Raw genomic sequence first — 11993 nt, 5'->3', positions numbered from 1 at the left:
GCGCCTGGACGAAGCCGCAAATTATCTGTATGAATACTGGACGTGGAATGAAAATTGCGTTGCGAAATTCAACCTTAGCGCTAGTATCGTTAGTCCATAACGGTGCGTGTGCTGTGAATATATATATGGGAGTCCTCTCTGCATATTTCTAAAGACGCAAAAGCCGACGCATCAAATTTGTTGAGCAGTTACCGTCACTTTTGTAGAAACCTGTACGTGGTATCATGACATTCTAAAAGACACGCTTCTCGTCCACTTTGTTGTCCTCTGTCTCGTGGCTAAGCGCTTTTAGCAGGCTAACCACTCACGGTTAGCCTGTTTTGTGGAAATAGGTCACAACCTTAATGTCATGTAATGTTTATGCAACACCTGTTCACAAACTATACCAAAATGCAAACGGCAGTTAATGTAGATGCACACTGCGAGACATCAACACAATTGCGTTTGTTGAGGAAGGGATGGTGCGAGGTTTATGTAGATGAATTAATGACATGTGCTTATTTACTTGTCTATTTCTATACATCGCAGGCTGCAAGGTTGGAGTATTAGGTGCGGTGGAATAAAAAGTAGTTACAAAAGGAAAAAAGCACAACATTAAGAAAAAACGAAAAAGAACTAAAAAGCAGCACTAATACATTGCACGAACTAGCCCAGCAACATCTTTTACTGACATAACATTACACAATACTTAACAAACAATGACAGAAAAAATGACCGCCCATGCACCCTGTACAGATGGTAAACCGGTGAAGCTGAAATATGCTCCCCCGGTGGTTATCACTGGGTTAATTTTGACAGTTTATTAAAGTCTTTCTGAATTATTGGTTATGTCTGTGTTTCTTTATGAGGTTCCGCACACGTTTGGCTTGGGTTTATCACATTGTTTATTTGAAATGCCACACATTGCGCTTCATACTATCACCATAATGGAGAGTGCAATGAGTGGTTCCTCGTGTTAATCGAACCGGTCCATCAAAGTCTTCCTGAATTATACTGCACATTTGTGTTTTGTAATGCGTTAATCATAGCATTTATGACTCGGTTATGCACTGTAGTTACCGAGTGACACACAGGGGCTGCACAATTCTTTTAATGAAATACAGGGACACATTTTTGAACCTATTGCAAAGCCTGAGAGAGACCGATGCATGTGCGCTCTGCTGCGAGAAAGAAACGACTTCACTATCGGTGTAGCCAATGGCCGGCCGCACCTTTGCTGCGAGATAATTATGTCATCATGATCTTGTCTCAACCCCGCCCCCCTCTGTGTCCTTTCCCTGCAGTAATACGTACATAAATGTATATGTTTTAAATGCATAAGCATATCTATGCCTACCTAATGAGAGAGAGAAGTTTAATGATACGAAATGCTGAGAGGTCGGCCTGAGGTATATTCCTCTAGCCAGCTACTCGGCATTGGGGAAGGGGAAGAGGGAAAGAAAGAGGGAAGAAATAGGTGCATGATTGGTGACGATGACGATATAAGGAAGATGTAGAAGATGTGGCAAGCAATTTGGCATGCTCAAAGTCTGCAATCCAGGCCAGTAATTTTTAAAAAGTTCAGTAATGCCTGGATGGCCTTCAACCTCAATTGAGCATCTGGCCAAGTGCCTAAAATAACATTCTCCGACAACGGTGCGCTGTCGAGACGCGTAAGGTCATTGTCCAACCTTTCACACTCTTCCACGTACTTAGGGCAGTCACAAAGCACATGTCCTATAGTCTCAATCACATTGCACACCTCACAGTGTGGAGACTCGGTGCGTCACATGAGGTGCACGTATCCGCGCGTAAACGCTACCCCCAGCCTTAGTCTGTGCAGAAAACTGGCACAGCTTCGTTGAATTTTCGGTGGTACCCTAAAATTCAGGGTAGGGTCCAATCTCTGGAGTCGTCTGTGGCGATTATCCGGATTGTCCCAGTGCTTTGCTGTCAATTTTCGGATGACACTGGAGAGGAGACAGTTGGCGTCCGCTCTTGAAAAAGGAATTGAAAGCAGTGACTCTCGTTCTTCGAGTGCTTTCTTCGCTTCAGCGTCGGCCAGTTCGTTGCCCTGTATACCACACTGACTGGGAATCCACTGAAATGTGATGTGGTGGCCGTTTTCTTGCGCTAAAGTGTAGAGCTCGGCAGTTTGAAGAGCCAACACTCTGTAAGCGCTTTCTTTCAACTCCACTCTAAGTAGTTGAAGAGCCGATTTTGCGTCAACTGAAGACTGTCCATATTTGAGGAGGCTGTCGCGAAATATACTGAACGGCCTCTCTGATTGCCACTAGTTCCGTAGATGTTGTAGTCGTCTTGTTATACAGACGAAACCGTCGAATGACTTGATGCGCAGGCACGACGAAAGCCGCACCAGACGCATACGACGAGACCGATCCGTCTGTATACACGCTCACCGAGGAGCCATATTCTTTCGACATATATTCAAGTGTTAAATGTCTGAGGCCGACGGTAGGTATTCGCCATTTTCGACATATATTCAAGTGTTAAATGTTTGAGGCCGACGGTAGGTATTCGCCATTTTTTAGAAATTCCGGGAATGGATAGACCTTCCCGTATTTTGGACATTACCCATGGGGGCATATGTGGAAGGTCAGCCGGGGCAAAGTATGCTGGTATCGCAGATTCTTGGCATTTAACGGCTCTTGAAAAAGTGGAGTCCGGCCGTATATCGGGTAATGTCGGTGAGGGATGGCGTCCATGAAGGCAAAGCAGTCGCAGGAATACTCGAAGAGGTTCGCATCGTAGATAGACAGGTAAAGGGGTGACGCGAGCCTCCTCAATTGTTCCGTGGGTTGAGGTGCAATGTGGAACACCGAGACATGTTTTCAGCATCTGTGCCTGGGCCCTTTCCAGCGTACGCAAACATGAAGGGCTCATACTTGACAAAACTGGCAGACTATACCGAATGTATCCAACGTAGAGAGCCTGGTACAGCCGGAGTAGCGAATGCTCAGATGGACCCCACTTCATATCGGCAAGAAAGCGAAAAACTTGAGCAAGCCCAGTTAATTTTTTCTTTAACATTTCCACATGTTTCGACCATGAAACACCGCGGTCAATGACAACGCCTAGGTATTTGTGGTGGGTGACATATGGGATGGCATTTCCATTGATCATAATTGGATACCAATGCATAAGCTTCCGTGTGAACGCTATCGCAGCGCACTTGTCTGGGGCCAGTTGCAGTCCTTGGCACTGCAGGTACTGAGACGTTAAAGAAACACCTCGCTGCAACCTGGCACGAATTTGCGGTCGCGTGACTGCGGATACCCATATGCATATGTCGTCTGCGTAGGTACTGATGCGTACTGTATCTGGAATTATTTCCGCAAGGCCAATAAGGGTAACATTGAAAAGAGTCGGGCTGAGAACTCCTCCTTGAGGCACTCCACGGACCACAGCGTGTCTTGTCGTTTCGCCATCATTCGTGGACATGAAGACTGTACGACCATCTAGGTAATTTTCAATCCACATGTAGAGACGGCCGCCGATGCCTAAATTACTGAGGGCATCAAGAATGGCTTCGTGCAGTACAGTGTCATAAGCTTATTTTATGTCTAAGAAAACTGCTCCTACAAGTTGGTGTCGCTTTTTTTCGTGTTCGATCATGGACACGAGATCAATGACCCCATTTATTGCAGACCGGCCACGTCTAAATCCGGTCATCATTTCAGGATAAAGCTCATTCTTTTCCATGAACCATTCTAATCTAGTGAGCACCAGCCGTTCCATCACCTTACTGACACAGCTAGCTAAAGCTACTGGCCGTTTGGTGGCCGTCCTAAAGCCAGGAAAATCGCCCTACCTAATGATGATGATGATGATGATGATGAAAAACTTTATTTATCCCTCTTTAAAGGGAAGGGGGCAATGGAGTAGAGGGTGGGAGGAGGAACTACTTCAAGTAGGCCTCCTTTATCCTCTCAGCCCACTCGAGGATGGCCTCCTGAAGATCGGGCCTGGAGCTGCGCAAGGCAGCCTCCCACTGCTCCTCACTAGATAATAATTGCTTAAGGAAAGGGGGTGCTTAGGGCACCCCCCCCCCCCATGATGTGGTTTAAGTCTGCTCTGGGAGAGATACAGAATTTACAAGAGGGAGAAAGGTAAATGGCGGGATGAATGCGGTGGATGAGGTAAGGGGACGGAAAGGTGCGAGTCTGCAGCTGTCGCCACAGAACTTCACACCTACGCGGGGATTTGCCCATGAGTGGCGGAAAGGTTAAGCGGTCTAATCGGTAGTGTGTGCAGATGTCGTGGTAAGTAATAAGTCGATCGCGCGCTGTAAACGGCGCCTCCTCCGTGGCGAGGTCCGACACATCTGATGCCTGAGCCCGGACTGTAAATCCTCGGGCACTGGCATGAGCCGCCTCGTTTCCGGCAAGGCCCGCATGCGCGGGAGCCCAGATTAATGCCACAGTTTGATGGAAAGGATGGGCCAAGAGGAGAGAAAGGGCTAGCTTAGAGACCCTACCCGCTCCGAAGTTATGTATGGCTGCTTTGGAGTCGCTAACGATAACTGATGAATTTGGAATTGTGAGGGCCAGGGCTATGGCCGCTTCCTCCGCCTCCTCCGAGGAAGAGCCAGGAAGGGAGGCGGCCACAGCGACCTGGCCGTGAGAGTCAATGACTGATATTGCTTAATGATTTCTGTTCCCATATTCGGCGGCATCAACATAGAGCACGTCTTTAGAGGTGGAGAATTGTTTTTGGAGAGCCTTTGCTCGCTGCCTCCTGCGCTGTTTCTGATGCACAGGGTGCATGTTTTTAGGAAGTGGGGGGATGCAGAAGTTCTCGTGTATGTGAGATGGAATGGTGTATTTAGTCTTGATGATGGGTGCCGGAGTGATAGAAAGAGTGATAGAAAGAGTTTGTAGAATGTGTCGACCTGTTGCGGTGTTAGAAAGTCTGCTATATTGGGATGTGAGGTGGGCTTCTGGTAGTTCAGTAAGTGTGTTGAAAGTTACAGTAAGCATTAGCCGTTCAGTGGAGGTACGTATGGGGACCCCCAGAGCGAATTTATATATTTTGCGTAAAAGAGTGTCGATCTTATCTGATTCTGATTTAAGGAAATGTAGATATGGTGTTGCGAATGTAATCTTACTGATAACGAAGGCCTGAATCAAGCGGAGAAGTTCGGCCTCCTTTAGTCCGCCATGTTTATTGGAGACTCGCCCTAGAAGACGCAGGTTGTGATCGACAGTGGTGTGGAATGTATGTAGGGTATATGTGTTGAGCCGGTTGCTTTGAATGTGTAAACCGAGCACCCGGAGTCTGTCCACTCTAGTAACGGGGATGTGGTTTAGGATTACCTCTATACTAGACGTGTTTTCCGGCCCCCCGGTGGGATGGCAGAAGAAGTAGCTCGGATTTTTGAGGGGAGCACGTGAGATTCATAGCCCCGGCATGAGCCACGACGGCGTCTGCTGCGGCCTGTAGAGTGTCTTGAATCTCTCCATCGGAGCCGCCAGTCGTCCAAAGAGTAATGTCATCGGCGTAGAGTGAAAACTTGAGATCAGGAATAGACCGCAATGCTTGCGCCATCGGCATCATAGAAAGATTAAAAAGAAAAGGGGACAGCACTGAGCCTTGGGGCGTGCCGTAGCTACCTAAACCGTATGAAGTGGATTGCTCTGTGCCTATGTGTATCGTTGCGGTACGGTTGGATAAGAAGGTACATATGTAGTCATATGTCTTTCCGCCAACCCCAATGAGATTAAGCTCTCGGAGGATGGCGGAATCTGAAACGTTATTGAAGGCTCCGTGGAGGTCCAGACTGAGAATTGCTTGCGTATCTAGACTGCAATTGGGTGTAATGATGCCATGCTTCATTCGAAGCATGATACCTTGTCATGAGAGAGATTTTCGAAAGCCTACCATTTCTGATGGATAAAGGTTGTTGTCCTCCATGTATTTACTGAGTCGGTTGAGGATCACGTGTTCGAGTGTTTTACCTAGACAAGAGGTTAGTGATATAGGCCTGAGATTAGAAGTGTTGAGTGGTTTGTTTGGCTTTGGGATAAAAATTACCCTGGCATCTTTCCACGAACTAGGGAGGGTGCCAGAGTCAAAGCAGTGATTGAAGTACGCCGTGATGGCTGTGACAGAGTTGTCGTCTAGATTGCGGAGTATTTTATTGTTAATAAGATCGGGGCCTGGTGCTGACATTGTGCGCAGGGTGGCGAAGGCATGGCGAACCTCTGCTTTCGTGATAGCGGCGCGAAATAGGTCGTTGGGTTCGCCAGTATATTTCGGCATGTCATACTTCTGAGCGGGAGGCAGATGTTTATGGCGGAGGTCATCGAAGAATCCGTTGAGATTGTTTTTGTGTGCATGTAACAGCTTGTTTATGCTATGGTTGTGGTGTGTGGTGCGCGATGTGGTAGGGTCTAATAAGTGTCGCAAGAGCTGCCATGTGCGCTTGTTATCGAGGTTGTCAAGCATGGTTTCACATATCTGGCCCCACTGCTGGCAGGCCAGTTGTGTGGCGTACTCCTGGATCTGCAGGTCTAACTTGGCAATTCTCAGCCTTAGTTTTCAGTTGAACCGTTGCCTCTTCCACCGTTTGAGAAGGGACTGTTTGGCTTCCCACATGTGTAGAAGCTTGGAATCAACCGTAGTGAGAGCGGTTTCGGGGGGCAGAGTGGTAGTGTGCGTCTGGGCGTCTGAGTGTAGTTGCTGAACCCATTCTGAAATGTCTTGAATGTTTGTGGGAGCTGATATCTGGCGGGCCTCTCGAAAATTGTCCCAATTGGTAAGGCTGAGGCGTTTGGGTGCAAAGGGTTCGTGTTTTAATTGTAGTGTGATGGCAATGATGTAATGGTCGCTGCCGAGGTTAACGTGTGAGTTGTGCCATGTGACGTGTTGGATTCTGTGTGTAAGCGTAAGATCGGGGGAGGTGCCCTTAGCTACGCTATTGCCTAGCCTGGTTGGTGCATCGGTGTCGTTATGTAATGTGAGTCTGTGGTCTTGTTTGTGTATCCATAGGGATCTGCCCTTAGGAGTAGAAACGGAGTGACCCCACAAATGGTTGGGTGCGTTGAAATCTCCAAGGATTAGGAGGGGGTGGTGGGTGGCAGCGGCAATAGCTTGAGCGAAAAGGGAGTCAAAGCGGTGATGTTTCTCTTGTGGACGACTATAGATATTGAGAATGTAAAGGCCAGGTGCATTATTTTTGCGAGGAATAATTTCTAGAAAATCGTGCTCTATATCGACGCTGTCGAATTGGGAGTGATTGGCAGTGAGGTGCTTTTGCATAAGAATTGCCGTATCGAGCCGGGAGGCCTTATTGTTCTGATAGACATTATAACCTGGGAAGCTGATTAGTCCGTGAGTTTCCTGAAGCGCAATGACAGCTGGGAGATTAGAAGAGGAGGCTAGAAACTGCTGGAGGTGTGATTTCTTTTTTCGAAACCCCCTACAGTTCCACTGCCACACTTCAAACTCGGAGCGGGTCGGGTTATTGGCCGTTGTTAAGCGTAGCTGGTGGGGAGGCGGATCGAGCAGGTGCAACTATGTTAGGATGATTCGCGGTGACTCCAGCTATCCAACTTGTAGTTTGTTGGATGTGTACTTGTACGAATTCAATAAATTTGTCGAGCTTTTCATTCCTGGCTGTGTAATTTGTATTCATTTTTTCTATTGCAGTGAGTATATTATGGAATTTAGTCTCCAGAGCGGTTAGCCTGTCGTTATAATTTAAGATTGTCTCGTCCAGGGTGTCCTCTGATCGCGGAGTGCTCGGAGTTTTACGTTTGCTGGGGGGAGGGTGAAGCGGTTCCCGTTCAGTGGAGGGGCTAGTGTCCATGGGGCGGTGTGAAGAGGTTTCAGGTAGGGCTGATCGATGATGAGTCGAAAGGGTCGTGTTAGAGAGAGGGGCTTCAGAGATTGAAGTAGAGGGGTGACGAGATTGGAGTTCTAATTCAAGTCTTTGAATTTCGGCTTTTAGAATTGTATTTTCTTCAAGGAGGGATTCATTATTAGCAGTCTGGTTTGAGGAGCAGCTGGAAGAGGCTACCTTAGCCCAGCTTACCTGGGGTGGGTTGCGCGAGGAGTTGGCGAGAGTAGGGCTTGATGATAGAGCTAGCCAGGCGACGTCTTGGGTTGCATAGCCAAGCCCACGGTCCTTGCTTTTGCTGCGACTTCTTCGACGGCTTGAGTCGCGAGTACGGTCGAGACTGGGAGTTCGGTTGGTGGGTGAAGTGTCTTGTTTATGCCTGGGACGGGTGGGGCGCTGTTTGAACCTTTGTTTGCACAGTGAGGAGCCGGTTTGATGGTTTCCGTTGCACACAACACATATCGGGTCACATTCGTGGTCCATGGGTGCGTCTTTCATTCCACACTTGGGGCAGAGTGTGTCGTTGGCATTTGTGCAGACGTCCTGGCGATGACCAATCCCGCGGCATCGGGTGCAGGCTTCTACCTTCTGCCTGAAGGGGTGGCATCGAAGTGAACAGCCGTCGTAGTTGACGTAGAAAGGGATGATTTTGCCTTGCAATATGACCATGATGGTTTCAGTATTGCCCAGGCGTCGTTCACCCCCAATAATCAATGTTGGGTTGCATCTGCGGAGGGTTGAAGCGATGTCATCTTCTGAGTAATCTGGGGGCAAGTGAATGCATCCTCTGCAGGTATCGATGGGATCGGCCACATGGGTGGCGACTTCGTAAGGGTTACCATTGAATTGCAGACTCTGGATGTTGTGGTAGAGATCTGCACGTCCCATGTCTGGTGTGCTGATTAGAACGGTATTGTTGATGGTGTTGACACGAATTTGGTCAGAACTGGTGCGGTCGGTGATGGGGAGCCCCGCAGCCTTGAGGATGACTTGTCTGAGGATGCATGCATGGATTCCAGCGCAGTTGAGGCCCCCACGAACTCTTAGGATGATTTTATAATCGCTGGGCGGCAGCGGCGGCGGCTTCGGTTCAGCTCTTAATTGAGTCTTATGAGCCACTGTGGGGTATTCTGGTGGCGAAGGATGCTGACGCTGTTTCGAGAGGTTATTGTGGATCTCGCGCCAGGTGCGCGCGCCATCGCGCTCCGTTCCTGCGCCCATTCTAGGCGAAGCTAGACCCAGCAGCGAGACGGTCAGCCGAGAGCCCTAAAAAGGGCTGCGGCTCGCGTAAGGGACGTCGGAGTTGCTAAAAGAACTGTCAAGAAGTGCCGATAACACTCACATAGGTGCAGGCAGGAAATCAGGCTCTTGAAGCGATTGGGTAGGCACAAAAAGAAAAAAATGCAGGAGCCGAGGCAACATGCGACCGCTCGCACCATCATCGTCTTCCCCCTACCTAATGAGAAATTTGTCTGTTCGTCATGTAAGACGAATGCAATGGCTCATAACCCCCTAAACAATGGCTCATACCCCTGCAGTAGGATTTCTGTAGTCGGACTATGAGTGTTTCGCCTAGGCATAAACAACTTTGCTATAAAAAGAATCCGAAACATCTTTCTGCTAGAGACCAAGACGATCATAAGATGCACTAAAAAATGAAAGTTTATTGAACATGCCAAGTAAATGCTCGTTGACAAGCAATTAATCGACGTTACACAAAAAGGAAAAGCAAAAACAGGTGTCTGTCCACACAGATCCCAACAGGAAACGCATCCATCTGAAAGTTTAACACAGGCCATGCTGACACAAGATTCTCTGATTGTCCTTTTTAGATCTACAGCTTCCATAATTTCTCTGGGCAGCAGATCTCCACAGAATGCTAGCTTCTTCCTCTACAACCCACTCTCGACATCTGAATATGCATTGTAGAGGAAGAAGCTAGCATTCTGTGCTGATCTGCTGCCTAGAGAAATTATGAAGCTGTAGATCTAAAAACGCTGGGAGAATCTTATCAGCATGGCCTCCGTCAGAAATGGATGCATTTCCCGTCAGGAAACACACATTAATTTTTGCTTCTCCTTTTTGTGTATGTTCGGTTTATTGCTTGTCAGCCAGCATTTACTCGGCGTGTACGTTAAACTTTTGGTTGTTAGATCATCTCGGTTTTCTTGTTTCTCCTATGTGTTCTCTGGTGCCGTTCGCAGCCAGGCAATTCTTTATTTTTTTAGACTGCAAAAAGTCACTTTAATAGCCCTTATGATGCTTCTGTGTACCTTACATAATTTTTTTTTATTTTTGCAATGTTGCAAGAGGGTACAGTGTGAAGCAGTAAGAACAGGGTACGCTAACTTCTAATTGAAAGGCCTATTGTTAAAATGCAGTGACTTATAAAGGTTACCAGAAAGTAGTACAGCAAGAAAACTTGATAAAAACTAATGCTTTATGAAACCAAACATAATCAAAAACAGGAAAGAGAGAAAATACAAATAAACATACAAGTCCAGAAAAGAAATGTGATCACTAAGTGCGCATGCGGCTACCTTCTAAGAAACTCGTTCTGTTTTTTTTTTCCAGTGGCATGAAACTGGAAACGTGTGCTTGCATAAGCAAGCTGTCAGTCTGTCTATTGGAATAAGAACAGTGTTTCTAGAAATGTGCTGGTATGCACAATTGGCGATTGTAATGCTTTATTTCCTGCACTTGCAATTTTTCTGTATTTTCTTTCTGTAGCGTTTTTATTTCTGTTTGGTTGCATCAAGCACCAATATTTATCTTGCTTTCAAAGCTGTCTTTTTTTCTGGTAAACTGTGCAAATCGCCATGTTTTTACAAGGAACCTTAGTTGTAAGTTAGCTCTCATCTGTCTCTAGTGCCATCCTGTTGATACTGCTTGTGTGTGTGCGTGCGTGCGCGCGCGCGCGCGCGTAGATTTCGATGGGAAATCGGACCTTGGGTGGGTGTATCCTTTGTCTCCTGTGCAGCCTCACGAATTCATTAACTATAGTGCAACAGAAGCACAATGGGTCAAGAATGAAGTGAACGCACAGAGTGCTTTGTTCTTGTCCGTTGAATATGTGTTGCGCTTTAGTTATTAATGAATACATACTAACTCGTCCAGTTTTCAGTTTTTATGCCGGGATCGTAAGCCTGCTTGTGTCCTGGAATATCTGCATGGCTATGTTTCCTGTAATTTAATTTTTGGCCATGTGCTTGCAAGCCACGTGTCAATCTCCTGATTTTTCTGACAATATTGTGTGATGTGCAGGCCCAGAAAGTTTCTGGTAAATCCATGCAGGTGTACAGGGTGTTGCAGTCTAAACTTTGCACTAAAGTGCTGCTTTGATTGCTTTCAGTTCAGCTTTCTAGGTGTAGGATGACCTGGAATGGTGCTCACTTGTATGGGCTTTATTTTATGTAGTGTCGTACTACTGTTACGCTGCTATTACCACATAAGTGAAACTATATGTGCCTGATGTTTGCTTACATCTTCATAATTAGAAACTTCCTCTGTGTATTTGGCAGTTGCATATAGTCTCCTGGCCTAATTGTTTAATCCAATATTGCATGGTATGGGCCTGTTGTGTTTCAAGTTCAGGTGATTCTGAGGTTGTGTTTCTGAAGGGAGGGGTAGTTGCCTTTGCATCTCATATGCTAGCTGTCATAGTACCTTGGGACCAGGCTCTGAGCTCTTGAGGCAAAGAATTTGTGCAGCAGGCTGCAACTCTACTCTGTCTAGGTGCTTGTTCGTTTTCTCTTTCTCATAGAGGTCTTCAGCCATGGTAAAGTTGGAAAGACCTGTTGTTATACCCGATGCCTGTATTCAATGAGTTGTCTGTTTTGTGCGCTGCTGGTAATTCATACCGCACAATACCTTGGACACAAGCATAGCATGTGCAATTTTCCATAGTATGCGCTCCCCCCCCCCCCCCCCCCCCCATGATTTCGAGATTATTCTTTTCACCAGCTGTAGAATTTGCGTCGAGGCATGGCATAATTGTTTCACCCACGTGTTGGCTCTGCCGTCATGGTCCCACACTAGCTCAGGATTTGCGGACGTTGACTTGCGGATATATTTGCCCAGCTATGTGGAGTACAATGTGCAATCTGGGGTATTTCTTGACTCTAGTCATTTTTCCGAAGGGGGTGTAAGCTTA

Source organism: Dermacentor variabilis, chromosome 6 (assembly GCF_050947875.1).
Source record: "Dermacentor variabilis isolate Ectoservices chromosome 6, ASM5094787v1, whole genome shotgun sequence".
Taxonomy (NCBI): Eukaryota; Metazoa; Arthropoda; class Arachnida; order Ixodida; family Ixodidae; genus Dermacentor; species Dermacentor variabilis.
The sequence above is the reverse complement of the archived record's forward strand: the minus strand, read 5'-3'. Positions refer to the sequence as shown.